The sequence below is a fragment of the Tamandua tetradactyla genome, chromosome 21 (genome assembly GCF_023851605.1).
Source record: "Tamandua tetradactyla isolate mTamTet1 chromosome 21, mTamTet1.pri, whole genome shotgun sequence".
Classification (NCBI taxonomy): Eukaryota; Metazoa; Chordata; class Mammalia; order Pilosa; family Myrmecophagidae; genus Tamandua; species Tamandua tetradactyla.
This window is the reverse complement of record NC_135347.1, coordinates 48,427,559-48,453,134: the sequence shown is the minus strand read 5'-3', so window position 1 is coordinate 48,453,134 and position 25,576 is coordinate 48,427,559. Positions and strand designations below refer to the sequence as shown.

Below are 25,576 nucleotides of genomic sequence, written 5' to 3'. Positions count from 1 at the left end.
ATGAACCACCAATAGGAAACTTAATTTGGACAATAAATACTAAGTATCATACATTAATAAAATATCATTCAATTTACTTGCTTATGAAATTATCAAGATTTAAATATGTCAGATAAACCCTCTGAAATCCAGCTGGCAAAAGAGGTGAGCAATAAATGCTGACGTAGCCAACTAACTTTTTAAATGCAAGTAAAGAGAAATAAAGAGGCTGCTATCCCTATTTATATATATTCAAATCAAATGGGAATGATCTAGAGGCTAGTCGTATGATACTCATAGGAGAGTAAGGCTCAGAAGCACTATCTTTAGACACACACAAAGAAACTTTGAAGTATTAACATAAGAAACTAAGGCCTGCATATTCAGTCTTGGTTAAGAACAATTAGCAAAAAATTGTTCTTAACTATATGCAACTCTTAAATATATGCAGCAGTTTCTTTCTGAAAATCCACATCTCCACTTCCAGCCCCAGTCTTTATAGTTCATCATCACAGGTGACAATCCATGAGTACATAGTTTCTTACACCGAAGTCTTCAGTAAGTAACTTTTGATTTATTGTTTGTTGCAATTTCATCATGAGTACTAAATTGAAAAACAACTCAAAGTGCATTTCTTGTTGTCAGTGGGTCACCATAAGAGATACAAAACTTAGTACATATCATTTGTAAGCTTTTGTCATTCAAGACCAAAATTGAACACCAAACGAGATGTCATATTATTATCTATTTCAAAAACGGCAGCCATGAAATCAGTCGTTTGCGAGCATGCAGATGGGCTGCTTCTTTTAAAAGAATTAAGACTAGTGTGGACAAATCTTTAGTTGAACATAACACTAATATCTTTTCTTCTTACACTTCCAGAACTTTGGGCTAGATTCATTTTCTCTATTGTTTTCTGTGCTACCATCACCATCACTGGTTTGCTTTCGCCTCTTGTTTCTTCATCTGCTAAAACCAGAGTCACGTGGTGGTTGGTGGGTCTGTAGGTCAGAACCCGGCCGGGTCTGCAGTTCCAGAACCGACTTCGAGAGGGCGCCCGAGACGCCTAATAGGAAGCGGTGCTGGCGTGGCACGGTAAGGAAGCTGCCACCTTGGCTCACGGGCATGCCGCCGCATCTTGAGTAAAAATAAGTATTGTTGCGGTAAAGCAGCATTATTAACTGGCAAGAAGGGCCTGGAAATGAAGACCGGCCCCAAATTCCTTCATGCCTCTGGCTGGAGCACTGTGAATTTGTCTTAACGCAGTTCTCAAAACTTTGGTTAATTGCGTGGAAGAATGCCATATATAAATGACTCCATTCAGCAGGGCTGCAGCGCACGGGACCGCATCTGGGCGTTTAAGGCGGACAAAAACCCCAGACGCCAGCGTTCCGTCCCTGTCTTTGCACAGTCACTTTGGTTAAGGGCCCGGCCATAAGAAACTGAAGGAAGAGCTCCTAAGGAACTTCTTCCCTCACTGTGCAGAATTTTAAATCCGGTCGGTAGTAAACGTTTGGAGCGTGGAGGTGATGGCAGTACCTTATTGTGAGTGTAATTAACAGTGCTGAATTATGGGCGTAGTTGGGGTTGAAAGGGGAAGTTTAGGGTCGTGTATGTTACTAGAAGGAAAGCCAGAGAGTGGAGCCTGGGACTGTAGGACCGTGGACATTGCTGTGGATGATGATGAGGTTAATACAACTCTTAAGAATATTCTTCCGTGAACTAGAACAAATACACCTACTGCAGTCACTACTGCAAGTTGTTAAAAACAGGGTGCTATCTGGGGGGGAATCCAGCTAATGCACACTATGGACCGTCGTTAACAGTAAAATTGTACAATTCTTTCATGGGTTGTAACAAGGGCATCACACTAATAGTACGGGGTTTGAGGGTTGAGGGACTTTTCTTTTTGGAGCAACAAGAATGTTCTCAAATTGATTCCGGTGATTGAATGCACAACTCGTGACTATACCGGAAGCCATGATTGTACACTTTGGACGGATTAAACTATTTTCTAAAAAAGTGCTTCAGATGTATTTCCTCCACGAGAATTAGGATAGAAAATATTCCAGGTCTCCTTTAAAGGCTATAATGAAGCTAACAAGTCATAACTAGGTTAAGGCAGGTCAGAATCAACTAATTTTTTTTACCACATTCTGCATGTACTTGTAACTGATTGTAAAAAAAGTGTGTTCAGGTTAAGTGTTCCAGCAACTCGATGAGTCGTTATGTTCACTGCCCCGTCACGTAGAGCACTCTTGAGCAATGAGACCTATTAAAAACACTGACCCCTAACAGTATTTTCTACCGTAAAACTATGGTAAAAACAGAGCCAGTGGAGCAAAAATGCATTTACTATACAGATATTATCATGTAAGTCTGATTTATGGAGGGAAAAACCTCAACAAAACTGTACGTCTAGACTCAGAATCTAGGTTTCTTTGTAATAATGCACCACAACCCATAAAAGTGAGATTTATCCTTGCATTTGCTTAAATGTGCTATATTAACAAAGTTTTTAAAAATAATAAGACAAAAATAGGTTTATCCTCTTGGATTTTATTTCCAAATTATGGTATTTAGTTCAGTGCTATTCCCAGTCCATAATGCACTAGTAATAACTTGTGGTACCGAAAGTAGCTGCTAAGCATCTGGACAGCTCTTTGGGGTGTGTTCTTGGAGCAATATAGAGACTCAGCACCAAGCATCTTGAATAGTTATGAATCATATATTAGAACAAAAATATTTGTTCTATTTAAATTTTGTTAACATTATATCTCAAAATATTATGATGAACTTAAACTTTTCCTCTTTTCCCCACTGTAGAAATGGAGATATTGTATGACACAAGACATTTCCAGCTGCTCGACCACTTTCACTGCTTAACCTCATCACAACTGCCATTTTAAATGTATAGCATAACTACCTCTGCACTGTACTCGTGGAAGTGGTCCTTGCTAATTAAGGATTTAACCTTGGTTCATAATCTCATGAAGATAAGGAGAGGTTTCTCAGTAATAAACTTTTTATCTCATACTCAGATAAAAACAGCCTTACCTTTCATCTCTAGACCCGACAGATTTTCTCATGATCACCATTCCATGTCATGTGTCTTTCCAACAAATATTGTGAAGGATAGGACTACACCCAGAGCTTCCTTACTCAGCCTACAATACACTTCATCATCCCTTTTGCATACAGGAATTAGAGCAATAATTCTGTAACAACCTCTGACTGATCAATGTATAAGTGGCTGGACTTCACTTCAAGGGACATCCTTCTGCCTGACTATGGCCTCAAAGTGCAAACAAACAAGGTTGAAATGATCCGAGTTAGAGATTATAGACCACTCTGATTCTCAGAGTCACAATCTGATGTAAAGAATGGTTTAGCAAGACATTCATGGGCCTCCAAGCCATTAACGCTCTTCTAACGATGCCTACTTTATAGTATTGCTCTCCTATCTGGTGTCCCTTATGTTACAATTAGCATGTCACTTCTTGTTTGAGTTTGTCTTTCACTGCTGAGATTATTTAATTTTTTAATCATTTTTTTCTGGAAGCAAGGAAGTGGGTAAATCACAAAGATTTGGATGCATTCACCTAGCAACCAGTCAGGAGTCAGGAGAAGAGCCCAGTCTTTTAAAAGAATATTCCGTAGATACCAGAAATATATAAACCTAATGGACTCTTTTCATTCCTTATCAGTATACTAGAAGGTACAGAGTGATACAGACTAGGTCAGAAAAACAAAAAAAGAACAAATTCAAGATTTCTTACTGAACCATGTTTGCATTTTGAAATGGAAGAGAAAGGAAAATTCTCCCAAAATAAGTTGGTCATTGATGATTACTCTCTAGACCTCAGCCTTCATTACCTCCTTAGTACTCTGACTCAGAAAGAGCTACCCAAGACTGTGGAAGCAAATAAAATCATATTGACCAATGGGTTGAATGTCCATTTGTGCAATTAGCCAGCACTAAGAGTTCTCAGTAGAAACTGCTTTGAAATTTTGACTTGTCGAAAGTTGTTATACTAGTGGATTATAATGGCAATTGAAATTAGCAATGCAGTTATTGTTTAACCCTAAATAACATGATGTAGGTGTTAAAACTGCTTTTTAGCTGCTACAGTGTACAATTTGGAATAATGGCGGTGGTAAGGTATTCTTGTAAGAGCTCTAATATTAATTTTGAAATTGTCAATTTGTTGGCCTTTCACTGCTTCCTTCAAGGAAGTGAGAGGCCTTAAAGAACTTGCCCAATGCCTCTACTCATGTAGAAATTTACAAGCTTCACTTTGTAGGGAGGAAATCTCTAACTTCTTCCTCCTCTGAGGGTGGGGCTAGCCTCACAGGTCTCAAAATCTCTGCTGCAAAATGAGCGATTCTCTATGATAGGTCAGTGTGCTGGTTTGAAAGGATGTATGTCCCCTAGAAAAGCCATGTTTTAATCAAAATCCCATTCCTTATTCAATACTGTATGTCTGAAACTGTAATCAGATCATCTCCCTAGATGATGTGATTTAGTCAAGAGTGGTTGTTAAACTGGATTAAGTGATGACATGTCTCCACCCATTTGGGTGCATCTTGATAAGTTTCTGGAGTCCTATAAAAGAGGAAACATTTTGGAGAATGGAATAAATTTGGAGAGAGCAGAGAATGCTGCAGCACTACAAAGCAGAGAGTCCACAAGCCAGTGACCTTTGGTGATAAAGAAGGAAAACGTCTCCAAGGGAGCTTCATGAAACCAGAAGCCAGGAGAGAAAGCTAGCAGATGATGCCGTGTTCACCATGTACCCTTCCAACTGAGAGAGAAACCCGGACTGTGTTCGCCATGTGCCTTCTTACTTGAGAGAGAAACCCTGAACTTCATCGGCCTTCTTGAACCAAGGTATCTTTCCCTGGATGCCTTTAATTGGACATTTCTATAGACTTGTTTTAATTGGGATGTTTTCTCAGCCTTAGAACTGTAAACTAGCAATTTATTAAATTCCACTTTTTGAAAGCCATTCTGTTTCTGGTATATTGCATTCCGGCAGCTAGCAAACTAGAACAGTCAGTTGAAAGAGCTGATTATTCTGGGAATGATCTCTCCTTTTGCAAATGTTTGCTTAGCTCATTATTTTTCTGAACACAAAATGACCATATATATATATCTTCATTAGATGATGAAGAGGATTATTATGGTAGTTTAAATCAGGAGTCACAAAGAAACAAATTAGAAATTAGAGGATGACAAGAAGCAAATCAGTGGAAACTAGGAAATACTTATGTATTGAAGAAAGAAGAGGCATGGTCTGTTTTATGTTTTACCCAAATTGGCAATGCATTTAATTTTTGTTTCTATCTTCTTATAAAAATAATATATAGTTATTATAATACAATCAAACAGTACTATATAAAATAAAAAGTAAGAGAACTTGGTAACAACAGGTCCCAATAGAAAAACTCTATTAACAATATTTTATTTTAATTTTTCAAATTTATTTTATGTACCCACTCACTATTGTTATAAAAATGGATTTATGTAATAGATATTTTTATGCAATATTTTTTCACTAAGGCAAGTGTGGGTACCTTTCCATGTTATTTTATGAGAAATGTAATAATCATACATATACTAGTAAATATATTTAAAATCTCTGGGACAAAACATAAGAAATTCTGAATTGTGCTTTGCTCTGTGCAATGGAAATAGAGATGAAGATAATGGCTTAGAGGACTTTTAACTCTCCATTGTATAGTATTCTGAACTATTTAATTTTTCTTCATAATGCCTTATATCGATGACAGATAGCTGGATAAAGCAAGTGACTATAAGAAAGCAAAAAGAGAGAGAGAGATGAAATTTAAAAGGATAAAGCAGAAAAACACATAAACAACTCAGGTTGCCTGGTTGTGACTTTTGTTAAAAAAAAAAGGGAACAAATATTTAATCTACTAAAGTTTTGGCTATTTGTAGAGAAAGCTATAAACACCAGGCAATTCTTTTTTATCCAAATTCCCAAGATAAGTCATTAGTTTCTAGTACAAACCAAATCAACCCTCCTTTTATCCTCTTCACAGCCTAAACTTATTAATGGTATTCATGTATATTCTCTTACTGTGAAGGAGAATTCTGATTTGGAACATTTTTGTGATCAGCCTAACTAATGACCCTAAAGGAAACAAGGTTTAGTAAATTACAGAGATGTTTGATTTTTATGGCCTACTTTTTGCTTATTTTTTTATTCTGAGGTAATGCCTGAACCCGAGAGAGGGAAATCTTCATTTATTTTTATTTTACTAAAAGCTCATTTAAAGCATAAGTCCAGTGGAGGGGGACCTGCATGTGAGGGTAAATATACTAAAAGGTACAATTTTTCAGCATTATGTTTCTTTCCAGTTACAATACATAGAGTTCCCTCTGTGCAGACTATTGAGAGAAATTTATTTCTGCTCTCAAACAGCTGAGGGCAACTGAGGAATTACTTTGTTTTTACACTATGAACAATGTGGATTTTGTAACAAAGCTCATTTCAGGTTTTCATGTTATTTAAAATGTGTAAGCTAGGTCAGTCTATGGACACAAATGAGTCACATTAACATTAATTTCCAAATACTATTGGCTGATGGGCCTCTGGCCCCTGCAGAGAAGACTCTTTCTCCAAACATTTCTGCATGTCCTTGGGGTATATCACATCTGCTTACATTTATTGGTTTTAAGTAGCAGAAACCAACTTGTGTTAGCTTAAGCACAAAAAAAAAAAAAAAAAAAGGATTAGGAGATGACTTGTATACTCTAAAGGCAGGGATGCAATCTTGCCTCAGAAAAGACTGGAACCAGAGATTCAAGTGTCTTCAGAACCCTCCTGTTTTTCATCTTTACTCCTTTCTGCACAATTCTTCCTTTTTCTCTTTTGATCAGCTTCTCCTGCTGGTCCAACTCATGAAACAGAAAATGAAGACAGCAGAGGACTCCCAAGTTTACGTAGCACATATCCAGCTACCTGAAGAGGGACTTAATTCTTTCTTGGTTTCAATTCTGAATGTTATTAAGATGTCAATTCTGCCCAAAGCAATTTATAGATTCAACGTGATCCCAATCAAAATTCCAACAACCTTCTTTGCAGAAAAGGAAAAGACAATCATCAAATGTATGTGGAAAGCTAAGGAGCCCCAGATAACCAAAACCAGTCTTTAAAAGAAGGATGAACTTGAAGGCCTCACACTTCCTGATTTTAAACAGTGAAAAAGCAGCACGGTGCTAGCACAAGGACAGACATATAGACCAATGGAACTGAATCGAGAGTTCAGAAACAGACCCTCACATCTATGGCCAGTGATTTCTGAAAAGGTTGCCAAGTCCACTCAATTAGGAAAAACTATTCTGCACTGAATATCCATATGCAAAAGGATGAAGGGGTCCCTTATTTCATGTCATATACAAAAGTTAACTCAAGTTGAATCAAGACCTAAATTTAAGAACCAGGACTATACAGCTCTGTGGCAGTTTGAAGCTGTTGTGTACCCCAGAAAAGGCCATCTTCTTTTAATCCATTCCTGTGGGTGCAGATCTATTGTGGGTGGGCCTTGGATTAGGTTATTTCCATGGAGATGTGAACCACCTCTTTCAGGGTGGGTCTCCATCCTCTTGCCAGAGTTCTTTGTAAGAGGGTAGAACACATGCAGAAGAGATGAAGTTAAGAGAAGCTCACAGAAAAAATGACCACAGAAGTTGAGAGAGAGAAACTCTAGCGAAGTTTAGAGAAAAAGCCACAAATGGAGAATTCAGAAATTTAAGCAATAAAATATGGGAAAGAAGAACTAGCAGACATCATTACTTGCCTTGCTATTTCACAAAAAAGCCCAAGCTCTCTGGTAAGTGGTCTTCAGAGAAGGTATCATCCAGGTAACACCTTAATTTGGACATTTTCATGGCCTTAGAATTGTAAATTTGTAAACCCATAAATCCCCATTTTATAAGCCAGTCCAGTTCTGGTATATTGCACTTCATCAGCTTTATCAAGCAAAAACAAATGCCTAGAAGAAAACACTGGGAAGCATCTTCAGGCCTTTGTGTTAGGCAATTTTTTCTCAGACCTTATGCCAAAAGCATGAGCAACAAAAGAAAACTAGATAAATGGGACTTCATCGAAATTAAAACTTTTGCACATCAAAGGACTTCATCAAGAAAGTAAAATGACAGCCTACACAATGGGAGAAAATATGAAAATCACATATCTGATAAGGGTTTAACTTCCAGAATCTAGAGATATACTATATCTCAGTAACAAAAAGCAAACAGCCCAATCAAATGGTCAAAAAAACGAATAGATATTTCTCCAAAGAATATATACAAATGCTCAAAAAGTACATGAAAAGGTACTCAACATCATTAGTCAGTAGGGAAATGTGAATCAAAACCACAATGAGATAATACTTCACACCCACTAGAATGGTTACTATTTAAGAAAAAAAAAGGAAAAAGCAAATGTGGGAAAGTATATGGAGAAACAAGAACTCTCATTCATTGTTGGTGGGAATGTAAAATGGGGCAGCTGCTCTAGAAGACAGTTGGTGGTTCCTCAGAAAATACAGTATAGAATTACCAGAAGACAATCCCTCTTTTAGGTTTATACTCAAAAGAGCTGAAAGCAGGGACTTGAACAAATATTTGCATACCAGGGTTCATAATACCATTATTCACAAGTGTCAAAAGATGGAAGGCTTCCAAGTGTTTACCAACAGATGAATGGATAAGCAAAATGTGGTATATAGGCACAATGGAATATTATGCAGCCATGAAAAGGAACAATATTCTGATACATGTAACAACATGGATGAACCTTGAAGACATCGTTTTGGGTGAAATACACCAGATATGAAAGGACAAATATTATATGATCTCACTGATGTGAAACAATTAGAATAAGCAAAGTCATATATCAGAAACTTGAATATAGGTCACCAGGCTGTATTCTTATGTGTATTTTTTGACATTTATTTATTTCATTTTTAAAATTTTTTTAAAAAAGTATTACAAGAAAGAAACACAAACATTCTTAACATATGCTCATTCCATTCTACATATATAATCAGTCATTCACAATATCATCACATAGTTGCATATTCATCATCATGATCATTTCTTAGGACATTTGCATCAATTCAGGAAAAGAAATAAAAAGCCAACAGAAAAATAAAATTACACATACCATACCCCTTACTCCTCCCTTTCACTGATCACTAGCATTTCAAACTAAATTTATTTTAACATTTGTTCCCCCTATTATTTGTTTTTATTCCATATGTTCTACTCATCTGTTGACAAGGTAGATAAAAGGAGCATCAGACACAAGGTTTTCATAATCACACAGTCACATTGTGACAGCTATATCATTATTCAATCATCATCAAGAAACATGGCTACTGGAACACAGCTCTATATTTTCAGGCAGTTCCCTCCAGCTTCTCCATTACGTCTTGGATAACAAGGTGATATCTACTTAATACGTAAGAATAACCTCCAGGATAATCTCTCAACTCTGTTTGAAATCTCTCAGCCATTGACAGTTTGTCTCATTTGACTCTTCCCCCTTTTGGTGGAGAAGGTTTTTCTCAATCCCTTGATGCTGAGTCTCAGCTCATTCTAGGGTTTTTCTCAATCCCTTGATGCTGAATCTCAGCTCATTCTAGGATTTCTGTCCCACATTGCCAGGAAGGTCCACACCCCTGGGAGTCATGTCCCACGTAGACAGGGGAGGGTGGTGAGTTTGCTTGTTGTGTTGGCTGGAGAGAGAGGTCACATCTGAGCAACAAAAGAGGTTCTCTTGGGGGGTGACTCTTAGGCCTATTTTTAAGTAGACTTGACCTATCCTTTGTGGGGTTAAGTTTCATATGAACAAACCCCAAGACTGGGGCTTAGCCTATAGCTTTGGTTGTCCACACTGCTTGTGAGAATATCAAGAATTCAACTTGGGGACATTGAATTTTCCCCCTTTCTCACCATTCCCTGAAGGGGACTTTGCAAATACTTTTCCACTCACTGATCAAATCACTCTGGAACTCATCAGTGCATCACTCTGAACAAACCAACGAAATCTCATGTCCTACCCAAGGTTCCATGTACTTATGTTGTTCAACCAACTACCTACATAAGTTATATTAGGAGATGCACTAGTCAAAACATAAATTTTGTACCAAATAAACATTTTTTGCTTTAGTCTCACACATAACTTGAAATTTTAAAATATTAATTGCCATCTATTTTCAGAGCACCATATGCAGTATGACATTTCTTTGTTCTTCCTCATGCAAAAACATTTTTTAAATTTGTACATGTAGTCACTATTGTTATACACTCCAGGCATTCCTAGATTATACCATCTCAATCTTTGTCATCTATCTTTCTTTGTGATTTCATTTATGCCCCCAGCCCTCCTCCCTCTAACATTCTCACATTCAGCTTCATTCAGTGTGTTAACATAATTGTATTACAGTTAGGTAGTATTGTGCTGTCCATTTCTGAGATTTTATATTCAGTCCTGTTGCACAATCTGTATCCCTTCAGCTCCAATTACCCAATATCTTACCCTATTTCTATCTCCTAATGGTCTCTGTTACCAACGAAATATTCCAAGTTTATTCTCTAATGTGAGTTCATATCAGTGAGGCCATACAGTATTTGTCCTTTTGTTTTTGGCTAAACTCACTCACCATAATGTCCTTAAGGTCCATTCATGTTATTACATACTTCATAACTTTATTCTGTCTTACAGCTGCATAATATTCCATTGTATGTATATACCACAGTTTGTTTAGCCACCTGATGATGGACATTTTGGATGTTTCCATCTCTTGGTAATTGTAAATAATGCTGCTATAAACACTGGTGTGCAAATGTCCATTTGTGTCCTTGCCTTCTGGTCCTTTGAGATGGGTTCTGTTTTTTAATCCATTCTGCCAGTCCATGTCTTTTGATTGGGGAGTTTAATCCATTAACATTTAGTGTTATTACTGCATGGGTAGTACTTTCTTCTACTATTTTGCCTTCTGGATTTTATATGTCATATCTAATTTTCCTTCTTTTTCCCTTTACTGATAGTTTCCTTTCTACACTCTTCTCCACACCTCTCTCATGTGTCTTTTTGTATCTGTCTCTAGTGCTGCCTTTAGTATTTCTTGCAGAGCTGGTCTCTTGGTCACAAATTCTCAGTGATATTTTTATTTTGTCTGAAAATGTTTTAATTTCTCCTTCATTTTTGAAGGACAGTTTTGCTGCATATAGAATTCTTGGTTGGCAGTTTTTCTCTTTTAATAATTTAAATATATCATCCCACTGTCTTCTCACCTCCATGGTTTCTGCTGAGAAATCTATGCATAGTCTTATTGGGCTTCCCTTGTATGTGATGGTTTGCTTTTCTCTTGCTGCTTTCAAGATTCTCTCTTTTTCTCTGACCTCTGACATTCTGATTAGTAAATGTCTTGGAGTACATCTATTTGGATCTATTCTCTCTGAGGTACGCTGCACTTCTTGGATCTGTAATTTTAAGTCTTTCATACGAGTTAGGAAATTTTCAGTGCTAATTTCCTTCATTAGTTTTTCTCCTCCTTTTCCCTTCTCTTCTCCTCCTAAGACACCCACATGTATATTCATGTGCTTCATGATTCATTCAATTCCCTGAGTCCCTGCTCATATTTTTCCATTCTTTTCCCTATATTTTCTTTTTCTTTTCGGATTTCAGATGTTCTGTCCTCCAGTTCACTAATCCTATGTTCTGCCTCCTGAAATCTACCATTGTAGGTTTCCATTGTTTTTTTTCATCTCTTCTACTGTGTCTTTCATTCCCATAAGTTCTGTGATTTGTTTTTCAGACTTTTGATTTCTTCTTTTTGTTCATTCCTTGCCTTCTTTATATCCTCCCTCAATTCCTTGATTTGGTTTTTGATGAGATTTTCCATGTCTGTTCATATATTCTGAATTAATTGTGTCAGCTCCTGTATCTCATTTGAATTGTTGGTTTGTTCCTTTGACTGGGCCATAACATCAATTTTCCTAGTGTGATTCATTATTTTTTGCTGGTGTCTAGGCATTTAATTACCTTAATTAGTTTATTTGGAGATTGCTTTCACTAATTTTACCTATGGTTTTCTCGTTGGATGAATTTGTTGTCTATCTGTTCTTTGACATTCAGTTCAGCTTTATCTGGACCTCTAGCTTAGGTTTTGTTTAACAGAGGAGAATTTTTCAGTTCTTGTTTTCTTGTTTCTTGATGTGCTTGTATGGTGCCTTTTCCCCCTCCCCTTAGGAGGGTCTACATAGGTCTTATAGACCCCAGCCAGATTTTCCCAGACAAAACTGGCCTCCTAAGAGGAGGAAAGAGTCACCTGCGTCGGTTTTCCCTGAAGGTGAGACCCAGCAGGTTGAAAGACTTTCCTGTGAAGTCTCTGGGCTCTGTTTTTCTTATCCTGCCCAATATGTGGTGCTTGTCTGCCTACAGGTCCCACCAGCATAAGATGATGCAGTACCTTTAACTTTGGCAGACTCTCCCTGCTGGGGGCATGGTGGAGACAGAGGAGAGGTTGTAGGCTGGTTTTAATGGCTTCAAATTACCAAGGCCTGGTGTCTGAATTCCTTGAGAGAGGGATTCCACCTGAGTTGGGCTTCACCCCTCCCCTGGAGAAGGCACAGGCTCCAGACAAGCCCTCAAACGAGCTTGTTTCTGCCTATGCCTGGGGCAGTTGCAGCCTGAGAAGCTCGGCTGCTGTATCCAAAGGCAGTCAAGCCTTTGTAGAAACACAGCCACAGAAACCTCTGTTTCCTTTTTTTTATTTTCGTTTTTCTGTCAGCCCTGCTCCCTTGGCATCAGGGCAAAAATGAGCAACTCCGCTTTGACCAGGTTCACCTGAGCTGGAGGCCTATTTTTAGTAGTCAGAATTTGTTAATTAATTCCACAATTGGCGTTTGGTTGGGCTCAGCTGCTGCTGCCTGTAAAGTCCCTTTCCTTTCCCCTCTGGGAAGCAGCCTGTGGGGGAGGGGCGCCGGCTGCCACGGCTTGGGGAACTCATGGTCTTGGGGAGCAGTTCGCAGCTGGTCCAGCTGGTGCAGACTGGGATACGCTGTGTGTCCGGTCACTGACGTGGCCCCAGAAGCTGTTCTGTACTGTTTCTTGTTATTTAGTAGTTGTTCTGGAGGACGAACTAAAATGCGCACATTGTTAAGCCACCATCTTGGCCCAGAAGTGAGCACTTATGTGTATTTTTAAAATTCATATTATAACAAGAAGATATGTAGCTTTTCCTACAGTTCACATTCTTCCTTACGAATAGATTTTTTTTTCAGTGGGAATTCTGGACAACAGTACATTAAAAGCTGAAACTTTAGTTTACTGTAAATATTCCTACCGATAACAAGTGACAAATAAATGACAAAAAATAGCAAAAACAAAACAAAACAAATTATTAAATCAATTTTTAAAGTTCTACTATCTGGGGTGGTGTGATGGTGGCTCAGTGGCAGAATTCCTGCCTGCCATGCTGGAGACCTGGGTTCGAGTCCTGGTGCCTGCCCAAGCAAAAAAAAAAATTCTACTACATCCCTAAACCTTAGGTAAAAACCATTTCATTTAAGTCTCTAACATTCACACTGTTCCCATTTTAAAGTAAAAAAATCAGAAACTCTGTAAAGAAAATCTTGGCAGATTTGCAAATAGATTCTAAGAGCTCAAACTCTTTGCCACATCATCATTTGATAATTTTCTAGAAGACAGTATGAAGCAATGGTAAAAAGTCAGACTGCCTGGGAATACTTCCCAATAATAACATTTGCTATCTGGGTGACTTTGTGCAAGTTACTTAACTTCTCTGTGTCTCAATTTCCACATCCATAAAATGGGGATAATAATAATGTCTATCAGAAGGTTATTTTAAGGATTAAATGAGTTACTATATAAAATTATTAGGCAGTAGATTCTCTATATGAGGTATTTAAAAATTCCCTATTATCACCTGCTCCACTGAATTAGAAGAATAATCATGACCCTCTCTAGTGACAAAATTTGCACATTTTCCACTGGAACCATAACCTCTTAGCTGGTGTTATGTTCTTAATACTCTCTGAACACATGTACTTGCTCACATGTCTTTTACATCTTATTGAAAGCAGAAGTATTTTCAGGTTTGTGTGTCTGAACAAAGTTTAAAATGTGTAACAGATTGCCTATCAAAGGAACAGAAATCTCCCAGCACCAGATTACATCTGAAAATTAAACTGATATGACTCCATCATTTCTAAAAATAATAATTGATCTTTGTCAAGTAGCTGCAGTGAAAACTATTTCTCTTTGAATGTACATACATTTTATCTCAGAAATGTAGAACATCTTACTGTGAATTGAATAAAGTCTATTTAAGTGCCCAGAACTCAAATGTAAAACCATGTCTATATGTTCCTCCAATCTTGAAGACTGACCCAAGATTTTCTAACTGGGCTCTAAACATCTTTGTCTATATTTGATATCATCAAAAAAAAGGAAATCTTTGAGATTAGCCAAATAACAGACGTTCTGTTTCAGGCCTGTTTTCATATTTCAGGCTTTATGTGGATGGAAATAACGTGTGGTACCAGCTTATCAAATATTTCCTGATGATCGAAATTGGGTTTCTGCCCAGCATTTTGAATCTAACATCAGAAAGAAAGGTCTAGGGAAGGAAGGCGATGTTTATGTAAGGAAGCTGGGCAGTGGCTCAGCAATGAGTTCCAGATGCTGTAGCCCCAAAGACCTTAGCTTCCATGGAAGACCTTGTGTCTTTCGTGGTATAAGAAGGGAGGATAAACTTTCTTTCAAACCAAATGACTCAGTCCTTTCAGGGTTGCGACTTGAAAGAAGAGAATTTACTTAGTCTGTCAGTTTAGGTCAGCCCACCAACAGCACCAGGGTGGAGCCAGTTTTGTCAGAGAAATCAGAATTTCTCTGAAGAATGTGGATGTATATAATACTAATTTCTTATAGATCCTGCTGCTATTTTAATTTAGCTGCTCATCTATTACAATTCAAGAGAATGAGAGATTTTCTATAACCTCACATATAGAAAATGGCAAAAGCCAGATGTTATCAGATGGCTTGTGTTTTGAGGGTTTTTCATAAAGAGTAGTTCGGTGGTCTTATAGTTTCTTGTTTAGGTTACAGCAAACATGAATGCCTACTGAAATAAGTCAAAGACTTCATTCTACCAGAAATTCTCTGTGAATTAGGTTTTATACCATAGGTTTTGTTTTCCATATTACCATATTGAAATGGAAGAGTCTTTGGGTTACCCTATGATTCTGTGAAAAGGAATACTTTCTGTTGTCAACTCTACAGACCTGCTCAGTCACGTAGAATTTACTGAGCAGCAACTGTGTAAACCTCTCAAGTCTGACCTCGAAGTTCATCTCTCATCTCTCTGCTTCTGCCATTGACCCTTATACTATATTCTCTAATCAACAGTCTGAATGATCTTCTCAAAATGTAAATCAGCTCCTGTCTTTACTCTGCACAACCCTCCCTCCCGCCATTGGATTTTCATCATTTGGAATAAAATCCAGACTCCTCATCCTGACATTAGAAGTTCTTCACATTCTGGGTCCTGCTCACTTCTCCAGTATTCCGTGTCATTCTCCCTTCACCTGCTCTGCTGCAGTCACATCCACCAAGACTCGTTGGACTCTATTTATTAAAGAGGTTTTTGTTTGTTTTTATGGCCAACTGATTTTCTTTAATTCTGAGATTATGTCCTCTCATTAAAAAGGTTTCTAATCCATCAATTGCCACTTTCCATCATCAGCTCTTACCTTAACCATTGAAAGAGACCCTAACTAATTTCCCCTCCTCCATTTTGTCTCCTCAACACTGAAGCCAGAGAGATGTTTTTAAATCACTAGTTATATCACTTGCCTGCTTAAAATATTTAAATGGCATCTCATAGCCGTCACAATAAAGTTAAACTTCCTTAACTTGGCTTAGGGGGTGTTTTATGATATGGCTGCTGTTTACATTTCTGGATTAAATCCATACCCCACGTCCCATCCTGCCATATGTACCCGTATCCTAAAATTGCCACACTTCTGCCATAATGTACAATTTTCAGTCGTGGTCTCAGATCATGTTTACAAATGCTCTTATTTTCTGAAATGTTGCTTCCATTGTTCTTTGCCTTAAAAAGTTCCTACTCATGACTATAGGTCATTCCAAACGCAACTTGTTCATTTTTGCATGAATGCACTTATCAATGCAATGACACGTAATGCAATGCAATGACCAGAGCCTGGGAAACAATGACCCATGAACTAAATCAGGCCAGCATCTTGTTTTTGTAAATAAAGTTTTATGGAGACACAGTCAAACCTATTTATTTACATATTTTCTATGGCTGATTAAATGCCACAATAGTAGAGTTGAGTAGTTAAAACAGAGACCATATGACCAATAAAGCTGAAAATATTTACTAACTGGCCATTTACAGAAGTTTGTCAATCCCTGCTTTGGGTTACTGAAACCAATGGATCATGTCTCTTTCATACTTTTATCCCCCAAATCTAGTACAATATCTGGAATACAGTAAATTTTTAATCAATAATTACTGAATGGCTATATCACTGAAGGGGAATGCATAGACAGTGTCCTGGAAAAAGCATGACCTTTGGAGTCACATAGAGAATCAAAATCAGATGTGGCCAAGTCAATTATTTTTCTAAATTTTTCAGATGTGGCTTTTAAAAAGGGGAATTTTCTTAATTACAACTTTACAGTTCTAAGCCAATAACAATGTCCAAACTAAGGTATCCAGGAAAAGGTACCTTAATTCAAGGCAGGCCAATGGTTCTGGAACAGCTCTGTCAGCTGGGCAGTCACATGGCTGGCATCTGCTGGTCCCTTGCTCCTGGGTTCCATTGCTTTCAGTCTCTGTCCATGTGGAGGTTCCTCACTTTGCTTCTCTGGGGCTGGCTGTCATCTCTTAGCTTTCCTTGGCTCTCTCCAGGTTCTGGCTTGCTTAACATCTCATGGCAATGCCTACTGGGCTCCAAGCCTCTCCAAACATCCATGTCTCTGCCTCCAAGTGTCAGCATCTGTGCCAGCTCTGCTCTGAAGTTTCTGTTTGGCTCTATCATTTCTGGCACTTCTGGCTCTCTCCAAAATATTTCCTCTTTGAAAGGATTCCAGTAAACTAATCAAGACCCATCTGGAATGGATGGTGTTACATCTTCATCTAATCAGAAGGCCACACCTACAGTTGGGTGTGCCACATCTCCATGGAGACAATCCAATCAAAAGTTTCTGCCCTACAGTATTGAATCAATCAGAACCAAAAGAAATAGCTGCTCCCACAATATTAAAACATGACTTTTGGGAGGTACATAATACCCTCAAACCAGTATACCTTTGGACATCAAAGTAGGAGGTAAGAAGGGGTAAAAAAGTTATTTTCCTTTTTTCTCTAACAGGCTTCTACCACAATACCCAGGGCCCAAATGCAAATGGATGGATTGTGGTAGGAGAAGGAGGAGTCGTAACGCCTCCAACCAACAGCCTCCATGTCCCAGGCCCTTGAGCAACCCAAAACGTCTGGCAATATGTGACTCAACAATTTGTTATATATAATTATCATATTATATGCTTTTTTAAAGATGATTTTAGTTAGTATGCTGGGTTAAAGAAAATTATTTCCAAGTGAAACAAAGTAAGAAAATATTTTTCAATTGCTCTAGTAAATGTAGAATGTAATTTCTCATCCTGTCACCTTCATATGTTATTTTGACCAAAAGTTGCATTGTGGAGATCATGTTTTTTCTTAGGTTCCAAAAGGCCTGGCTCTACAAGGAGCCCAGATACTTTGAACATGATTTCATGGACCTGCAAATTTATGAAAGGAAACATCTCACATTCAATAGTAGTTAGAAAATTACAGTTTGTTGGATAGTAGTTGCTGCCCAAGTAAGAAAAGAGAAGAAAACAGATAAGAAGATGACTCATCTCCACAGTTTCTGTCAGCAGTGCAAGCAGAAGTTTCCATTTTAGTGCAAAAATAACGAGTGGGTGCTTACTGAACATTAACATATAATATGGTGTTCAGAGGACTTGTTTTGTAGGTGTAAACCTTAAATGGGCCTAGCGAACCTTTTTTCCAGCTTTTTCTTCTACCTGTGCACAAAATATACTCTTGCATAAATTCCCTCTTGGTACAATACTGTTCTGATGGTGACTCTGAAGAAGGAGGTGGAGAGAAGACAGAGAAGGAGGTGAAGTCCTCACCCAAAGTAAAGTAGGTTTTAAAAAATTAGTTTGTTTCTTATTTTATATGATATAAATCCCTTCTCAATAACCTACCCTCACAAATTGAGATTCTTTTCTATTTGGGAAATTCCATGACAGGGATGGAGAGAATGATTTTAAGAATGTCAGAAATATTAACTTCTGTGTCATTTGCATTCTGATTGGCTGGCAATCACTGACTTATGGGGCAAGGAGAGGAAAGGAAAGTGTGAATCTCCCCTTAAATTCATTTCTTCCGTTTGCAGACATGTGTAGACATTTGTGTATTAATATGGTCTGCATTGCTATTTTAGACTTCCTAAACATCAAATAGCAATCTCCATTGCTTTAATTAAATCTCTATCACTTCAAATGTCAATTACTGAGTACTAGCTAAGGACCGGAATCTAATCTGGGTGGATTAATTCATTTTCACAAAGCAACTCAGGGTGCAAGTTGAAATCATAGAGAAATGTTACACTCAAAGAAACAGAGTTTAAGTGGCTTATTCACATTCATGCATCTGGTAAATGCAACTGGATTGAACAACCAAGGAACTTTCTTTTCATCCTCGGTTAATAAGTATTTGTAGCTGGTTGGCTCAGCTCATTAGGGATTCAAGTTCAGTGCTAATAAGGTCAATGTCATAAATGTGAACTTTAAGTAGGGACTTTCCTCTGATTCATAACTGAAAGTCCAACATCTAACTGCAGCCCATCAATATGTGCTGTTGGCCACAAGGAGGATAAAGTGCAAGAATGGGTGGCTTAATATAAATCCATCACCAATACTGGAAGCAGTACTCAGAAACAGATTTCCTGATAAACAGCCAAAGTCATCACCTTTATCCAAAATAAATATTAACAATATGTTATATTTATTCCAGGAAATCATCTGTAGTTTTTAATCTAATAGTTTGGCAATGGTAAAGAGGAAACCAGAGTGATTCAGCTGATGCTTCTAGGTGACTTTTCTAGTATAATCCCTTCCTTTGACAAATGAGGAAACAAATTGAAATTCATAAGTAGGGGCAGAGGCAGGGGTTAGTGGATTATTTTTCCAACGTCTCTAATCCAGAAGGAGAGAACAGAGATTAGAACTTGACTTTTCTAACTCCTGGTTTATGGCTTTTTCTACCAAGCTTGGGAGAGGGTGGCCTGCCATCCCAAGCTGAGGAAATGGGTTTGCTGGCCACAATGTGCTCCAAGCTGTAAAGGGCAGAATGGAGTTCACTGTTTCCTTTAGAAACTGTCCATTTCTCCCGGGCTGCTTTCTCCTTCATTTCTACTGAAATGCTCTACTTTGCCCCTTAAGCTTGTTAAAATTTACATTTAAAAATGTCTTTGTCAAATGGGCTCCCCCCTTTCTTAGAACCCTAAACTACATATGACCAAGAACACCAAGTTTGTCTTTCATCTGTGGAACATCCACCAGCTTTCCACCACTTGTGATATCACTTCAAGGACGCATGCCCTTTTTAGTTTATTTGCTGCCTTCACATATCAAATTCTAGGAATATTCTAGAAAGTGAGCATCTTTTCCAGAAGTACTGATTTCTAGCAGATATTTCTCTGCGTAGGTGAATTCTCTTTTCACTTTAGATTACATACCTTGGCAGGCTGTTGACATTAGCAAACAATAAAAAGAGAGACCAGGCAGTTGTACCCAAAAGAAAAATAAAGTAATAATCTAAATATTTATTATATACATGAGTAACATTGTTTTCAGTCCATTGGAATCACTTGTTTCCTTAAATGAACTGAAATCAAGAGAAAAGGCAGGTTGATGGAATCGTAAAATCATTTCAAAAAATGGTCTTTTGTTTAAATCAGCAGCAAACTCTTACATTTTTACTTTTAAAGTTTGATTTCCTAGTTCCATGATGCCCAAATGAAGATTATAAGAAATGTGCAGAATGTATCCAGATGTTTGATTCTGGAGCTTAAAAAAAAATACTCATATGCTTGGAACAGTGCTGATGGAATTCTTGTTGATTAGTTTATACCAGTAATTCTCAAACTTCAGAGAGCATCAAGGTCACCTGGAGAGCTTGTTAAAACACAGAGTGTGTCTGTTTCAGTAGGTCTGGATTTGCATTTTTAAACAAGCTCCCAGGTGAAGTTGAGGCTGCTGGTCCAGGGATCACATTTTGAGAGCCACTGATTTATAGAGATAAAGGTCTGAACTCTTTCTTTATGTTGGTGTAAATAGACACCTAACACAAAAGCAACCTCTGACACTAACCATTTAACAAGAATCAGATTTGAGTTTTATAAATGTCTGGAGGAAATTACTTCGGGCAATTTCCCTTTACCTCTTTGACAAAGTCATTTGGTCCAGCTGAGCCTCAGGTTACCCACGCTCAGCCAGATTGTCAAATCGAATTCCAAACACTAGGATACTTGGAAAATACAGTGAAATGCTTATAAATGCAATTGATCTTGTGAATACCTAACAATTATGACCCGAAACGAACAGTTCACAGCTCAAATTATATAAATGTTGTATAATATTCATAATGTACAAATGGGAAATTCCGAAAGGAGAGAAGAAACAAACACTAAACAATTTCGTTTTTAGGAGCTACCTGGGAGGTATCATTCACTCAGCCTTGTTATCCTGAATGAAGTCAGAGTCACTTTGCCAATTAGTTAAAATGAACATTAGCGTGATAAGAAAGAAGAAAATAATGGATAAAGCCTTATATAAATAATTGCCTTGTAGCTACTTGTATCATTACTGAATTATTATGCACACTAGAAATAGGCCCAGCTTTTCTTCCGTTTACAAAAACATATATAAACTAAAAGCTGGTTCTGAGTCATAAATATAAATCATCCTTGTCTGCTTCCACCGTGACAGTGTCTGCTTAAGTTTCCACCAGTACAGTGGGGCAGAGATTTATTGGACTAGACTGTTGTAGATCTACAAAAGCTGTTTTGAGACACAGATAAGCACAACCTAGCTTGAGAAATACTCAGTTTCCTTCAGTGTGGTCTTTATAAAAATTTGCTGTTTCTGGGAATATTTCCCGAATGAAGATAATCTGTTTTGCAGTAAACTTGAGTCCCTTTTGTTACAGACACTCCATACTCGAAGCCTGAAGCGTCACTGCATCAGACCCCCCCCCCCCCCCCCCCCCCGAAAGACCTGAAAGAGTCATAAAGGGACTTTACAATTTAAGGTGAAAAGGCATGATTATGAGTCTCAATACCCTAAGTGCCAAAAATGCATTTTAAACAGCAGAAGACTGACAGCCTGTCAAGTGGTAATGCATCTGTATTTGCATCTGACCTGAAAGCACTTTCAACATCTGCAAGGACAGAAAAAAAAAAAAAAAAAAAACACAGCTGAAGTAAGATCGTCTTGTAAGGAAAGATTAACAACTGAGCAGATTGCCTGGTTTGCAGGGGAGCCTGTCACGCCAAGCCTTCAGTTGTCGTTAGGAATTGAGCATTCTTTGCAATGAGCTCTGTCTTTAGGGTTATATATTTATTTTCTTGCAGGCTAAAGTAAGGGCAAGGAGGCCAAGAAGAATGTATTTCATGTCTTTTTATCTGCAGTTAACCCACAGGCTCTGCTTCAAAGATGAAGATTGAACTGTCTGTCAACTTGGATATATGCCTCTTTTGTTAACTCTTTATGATCAGCTACTTTTTAGTCCAATTAGGGTGTTTGTAACCATTTCTTAGACTAAGAGATAGGAAAAGGAGTCGTCAGTTTCATTAGATTGCCAATAGGTTAGTCCCTGTTTGCAAAGCTTTGACAGTGGAAGTAAAAAAATATTTTATCCTTGGATTTCTTATTTTGCTCCAGTGTAATAAAGCTATGCATGAAATTAATAAATGGGCCTTGCAAAGGCCCAAGTAAGTAAGAAAAATATTAAATGTTTTTCTTACAGTGATGTGTCATTGTTACAGGCTAGCAATGTGACTGTAATATGATATGGGTTCACCAGTTTTGATTTGGAATTCAAAGGTAATTTTAATGCACTGTATATTGTCAAAGTGTTATAAATTAAGCAAATATATGTGTAATGTAAACAGAAAAGTTTTGGAGTAATTTAGCAATATTTCCGGATATGTTTAAGTCCATTTTCAGTTGTAGTCAACATAAGGAGAGCTCTCTTGAAGCTATTTACAGAATGAAATGTCTCTAGGGGTTAGTAAATTGCATGCTTTTGAGATAATTTCTTAAAGAAGATGCTTTTATACCTTACTATGAAATCTGTTGGACACCTCCGCTGGAGCTAGAGGTGACTTCCATTAACAACATAATGACTATGTGTCAAAGAAAGAGTGATAGATGGTGGGTTTTCAAAGAAATAGAAGGAGCCCACAAGCTTGCTTGCATTCTGTTGACATATATAAAATTAGCCTACAAGGCATTTAAAAATATACTTTCTTTGGCAAAGGTGCGAAATTATTCCCAACATTACAAAACATCTATAACTACCTTGTTTAAAATGTTCTGTTTATGACTGGTTTGTTAGGAAAAAAGAAAATTCTTCAACAATATAAGGATTCAAAAAAAATTCACACCTTAAAAAAAAAAATCATACTACATACCATGGAAGAAACGAGTAAAAAATCTCTTGGCCAATGTTCCCAGGAACTTAATACTACACATATGAAAGCCCACATCTTTTTCATCCAAGTCCCAATTATTCTCCAGGTTTTCAACTAGAATCATGTGCATCTTCTGTCTGTCCATTCTACAGTCCTTTTCAAAGTTAGTACAGACATGTGTCACTGCCCATATTTGAGATGTCTCGATCATCTAATAGAGGCTTAGTGCAGAAGTATATATTACAGGTGCGAGAGGTGTTTATTTTTTTAATTTGCTGAGCTATTTCAAGTACAACCAAATACTATAAACCAAGATCCTAAGAAAGAAATCATTCTGCCAAAAGCAATTCATTTCAAGAATATAAAATATTTTGAATGAGCTTGTCTCGACTGTAAATGTTTCTATCCATAACAGGAAAAACAGAAAGAATCAAATTACCTTGAGATATCTTGTAGGTTCTTAAAATATATAGCTACATTTGAAAACTTGGGTGCCATATTTGTTATGTTAAATTTCTGTAGTGTTTTTCAAGTTGTCAAAACACTTTCAAATACTTCAGCTTTTCTAATCTTCACATGAGCTTTCTAAGACAGGGCAAGGCTCCATTTTCCAGATTGAGAGACTGATGTTCAAAGTAGTTAAGTTACATGTCCAAGATTATGCAATGGAAAACAATAAAGCCAGATCTCACCTATAAACCTTAATTTCCAGTCCAGTGTTTTTTCATGTGGACAAGCCATGAAAATGTTCCCGCCCCCACCCCCCAAAAAATTCACTCCAAAATTTCTATAAGCATGGCTTCATAAACCTGATTAGGACAGGTTTCCCACAGCCCGTATACAAGTAAACAGCCACTACCGAAACCCTCCATCATTACAGCTGCCAGTTTCTCCTGTGAGACCTTCTCATGATCCAGCATCTGAATAGTTAAGGTCTGGCTCAGCAGGCGGCATCTGGCATCCCCCTCCAGCTTCTTAGCTGGAGTCTGTTCTGAGCAGTGAGTGATCCCGGCAAACTGGCCATTACACATCTTGAATATCACCCTAGTCTCATGTGTCTACCTTAGAATAAAGACAAGTCCCAACCAGCTAGCATGAAATGTGATGACTTCCTAAACTGCAAAAGGCTTCATTCTCTTGTTTCTTATTATAGGGTACTTCATGAAACACTGATGGATAGAGTTTTCTCTGGTGAAAACTGCTTTCGGTAAAGTTTAAGATGAAAAAGCTATATATTTTTTATGTCATTGACAAGAAGCACATGAATTCTGTGATTTACTAAGCATTATACTTGTTATAATGTTAGAGATTGGGCACATGAGGTAAGGTAGATAAAGTTCCCTCAGTTAATAATTGCCATTAATAGTTAACAGTTAAAAGGCAAGCAAGGACTAATGTCTCTGTGGTAGTTTGGAATTATATACACCAGAAAAACATGATCTTAATCTAAATCCATTCCTGTGGGTCTGAACACATTACGAGTAGGACCTTTTGATGAAGTTACTTCAGTTAAGGTGCAGCCCATACCAAACAGGATGTGTTTTAATTCTATTACTAAAGACCTAATAAGGAAGGCCACATGAAAGAAAGCCAAGGGAAGAAGCCAGAAGTCATCGAAAATCAGAGAAGCCAGAAGATACCTCCATGTGCATCTAAATAGGAAAGAAAAGCCAAGGGCCAAGGATCACCATCAACCAGACCCAGAATTTGCAACAGTCTTTGGGAAGAAAGCATCACCTTGATGACATCTTAATTTTGGATTTCTCCTAGCCTAAAAAATATGAGCCAATAAATTCCCATATTTTAAGTCAACCTATTGCATAGTATTTGTTCTAGCAACCAGGAAACTAAAACAGTTTTGTCTCTAAGGAAAATAAAGGACAGCTTTTTAAATTCAATTCAGCCAAACAAATTTCTCGAGTATTTCCAATTGTTACATAGTAACAATTCAGATATGAAAAAAAGAGTTCACATTTTAGTGAAGTGGAGAGAAAAAATTGCAGATAAATCAATAAATAAGTCTCTATAATTGCACCATTTGGAGAATGGCACTAATTATTTGCTTTTTACCAAGTCTTCCCTTTAGTTCAATAAATATGCACATAAGAATGAAAGGCTACTATAGTGTACTTGGGAAGTACAAAATTTGGGGTCTCAAGGTCAGCTTGAGCTCTGGTTCTGTCATTCCCTGATCTCCTGCCTTTGCAAAAATAAATTAACTAGATCCAGAAGACCTCTCTTTACTCCCCACTCCCACTCATGAGCTCAAATTGTAGTCAGTAGACAAAATGCCACAAATTTAAAACTAATAACTGGTATAGACAGTTGAATTAAGGACATAAAGGAGAGTTTAAAATTGAAGACACCCATAGAGACCCATGGGGTAAATTATTAGAATGTTGTAATTATTTGGATGTACGATATGGAAAAGAAGGAATGGACAAAGATGACTCTGTGTATTTGTTTTCATTGTGCTACAGAATAGCCTGCAAACACACAGGCAATACTGCTGCTTCTTCTGGGCTAACAATGTGGTAAGAGCTTCTAACTGGGACTTCCCATAGCCGCTGGCCGAGGAACACAAGTCATAGTAGGTATCTCTGTGTATTTTTCTGAGCATAGTTTGCAAAATAATATCCTAGTTTCTTGATGAATTTATTATCCTCTCTTGTTAACCACAAAATGATCTGGAATATCATGGTAAAATGATTTTTCAAGATTATTAGTTTTCTTCTTAAAAGTACTTGCTGCCATCAT

General features: G+C 37.5%; 1 pseudogene; it reads right to left on the bottom strand.

Moving 5' to 3' along the window:
• Positions 1 to 833: 833 nt before the first annotated feature.
• Positions 834 to 23,850, bottom strand: LOC143665206 (splicing regulator RBM11 pseudogene; annotated as a pseudogene).
• Between the last annotated feature and the right edge of the window lie 1,726 nt (positions 23,851 to 25,576).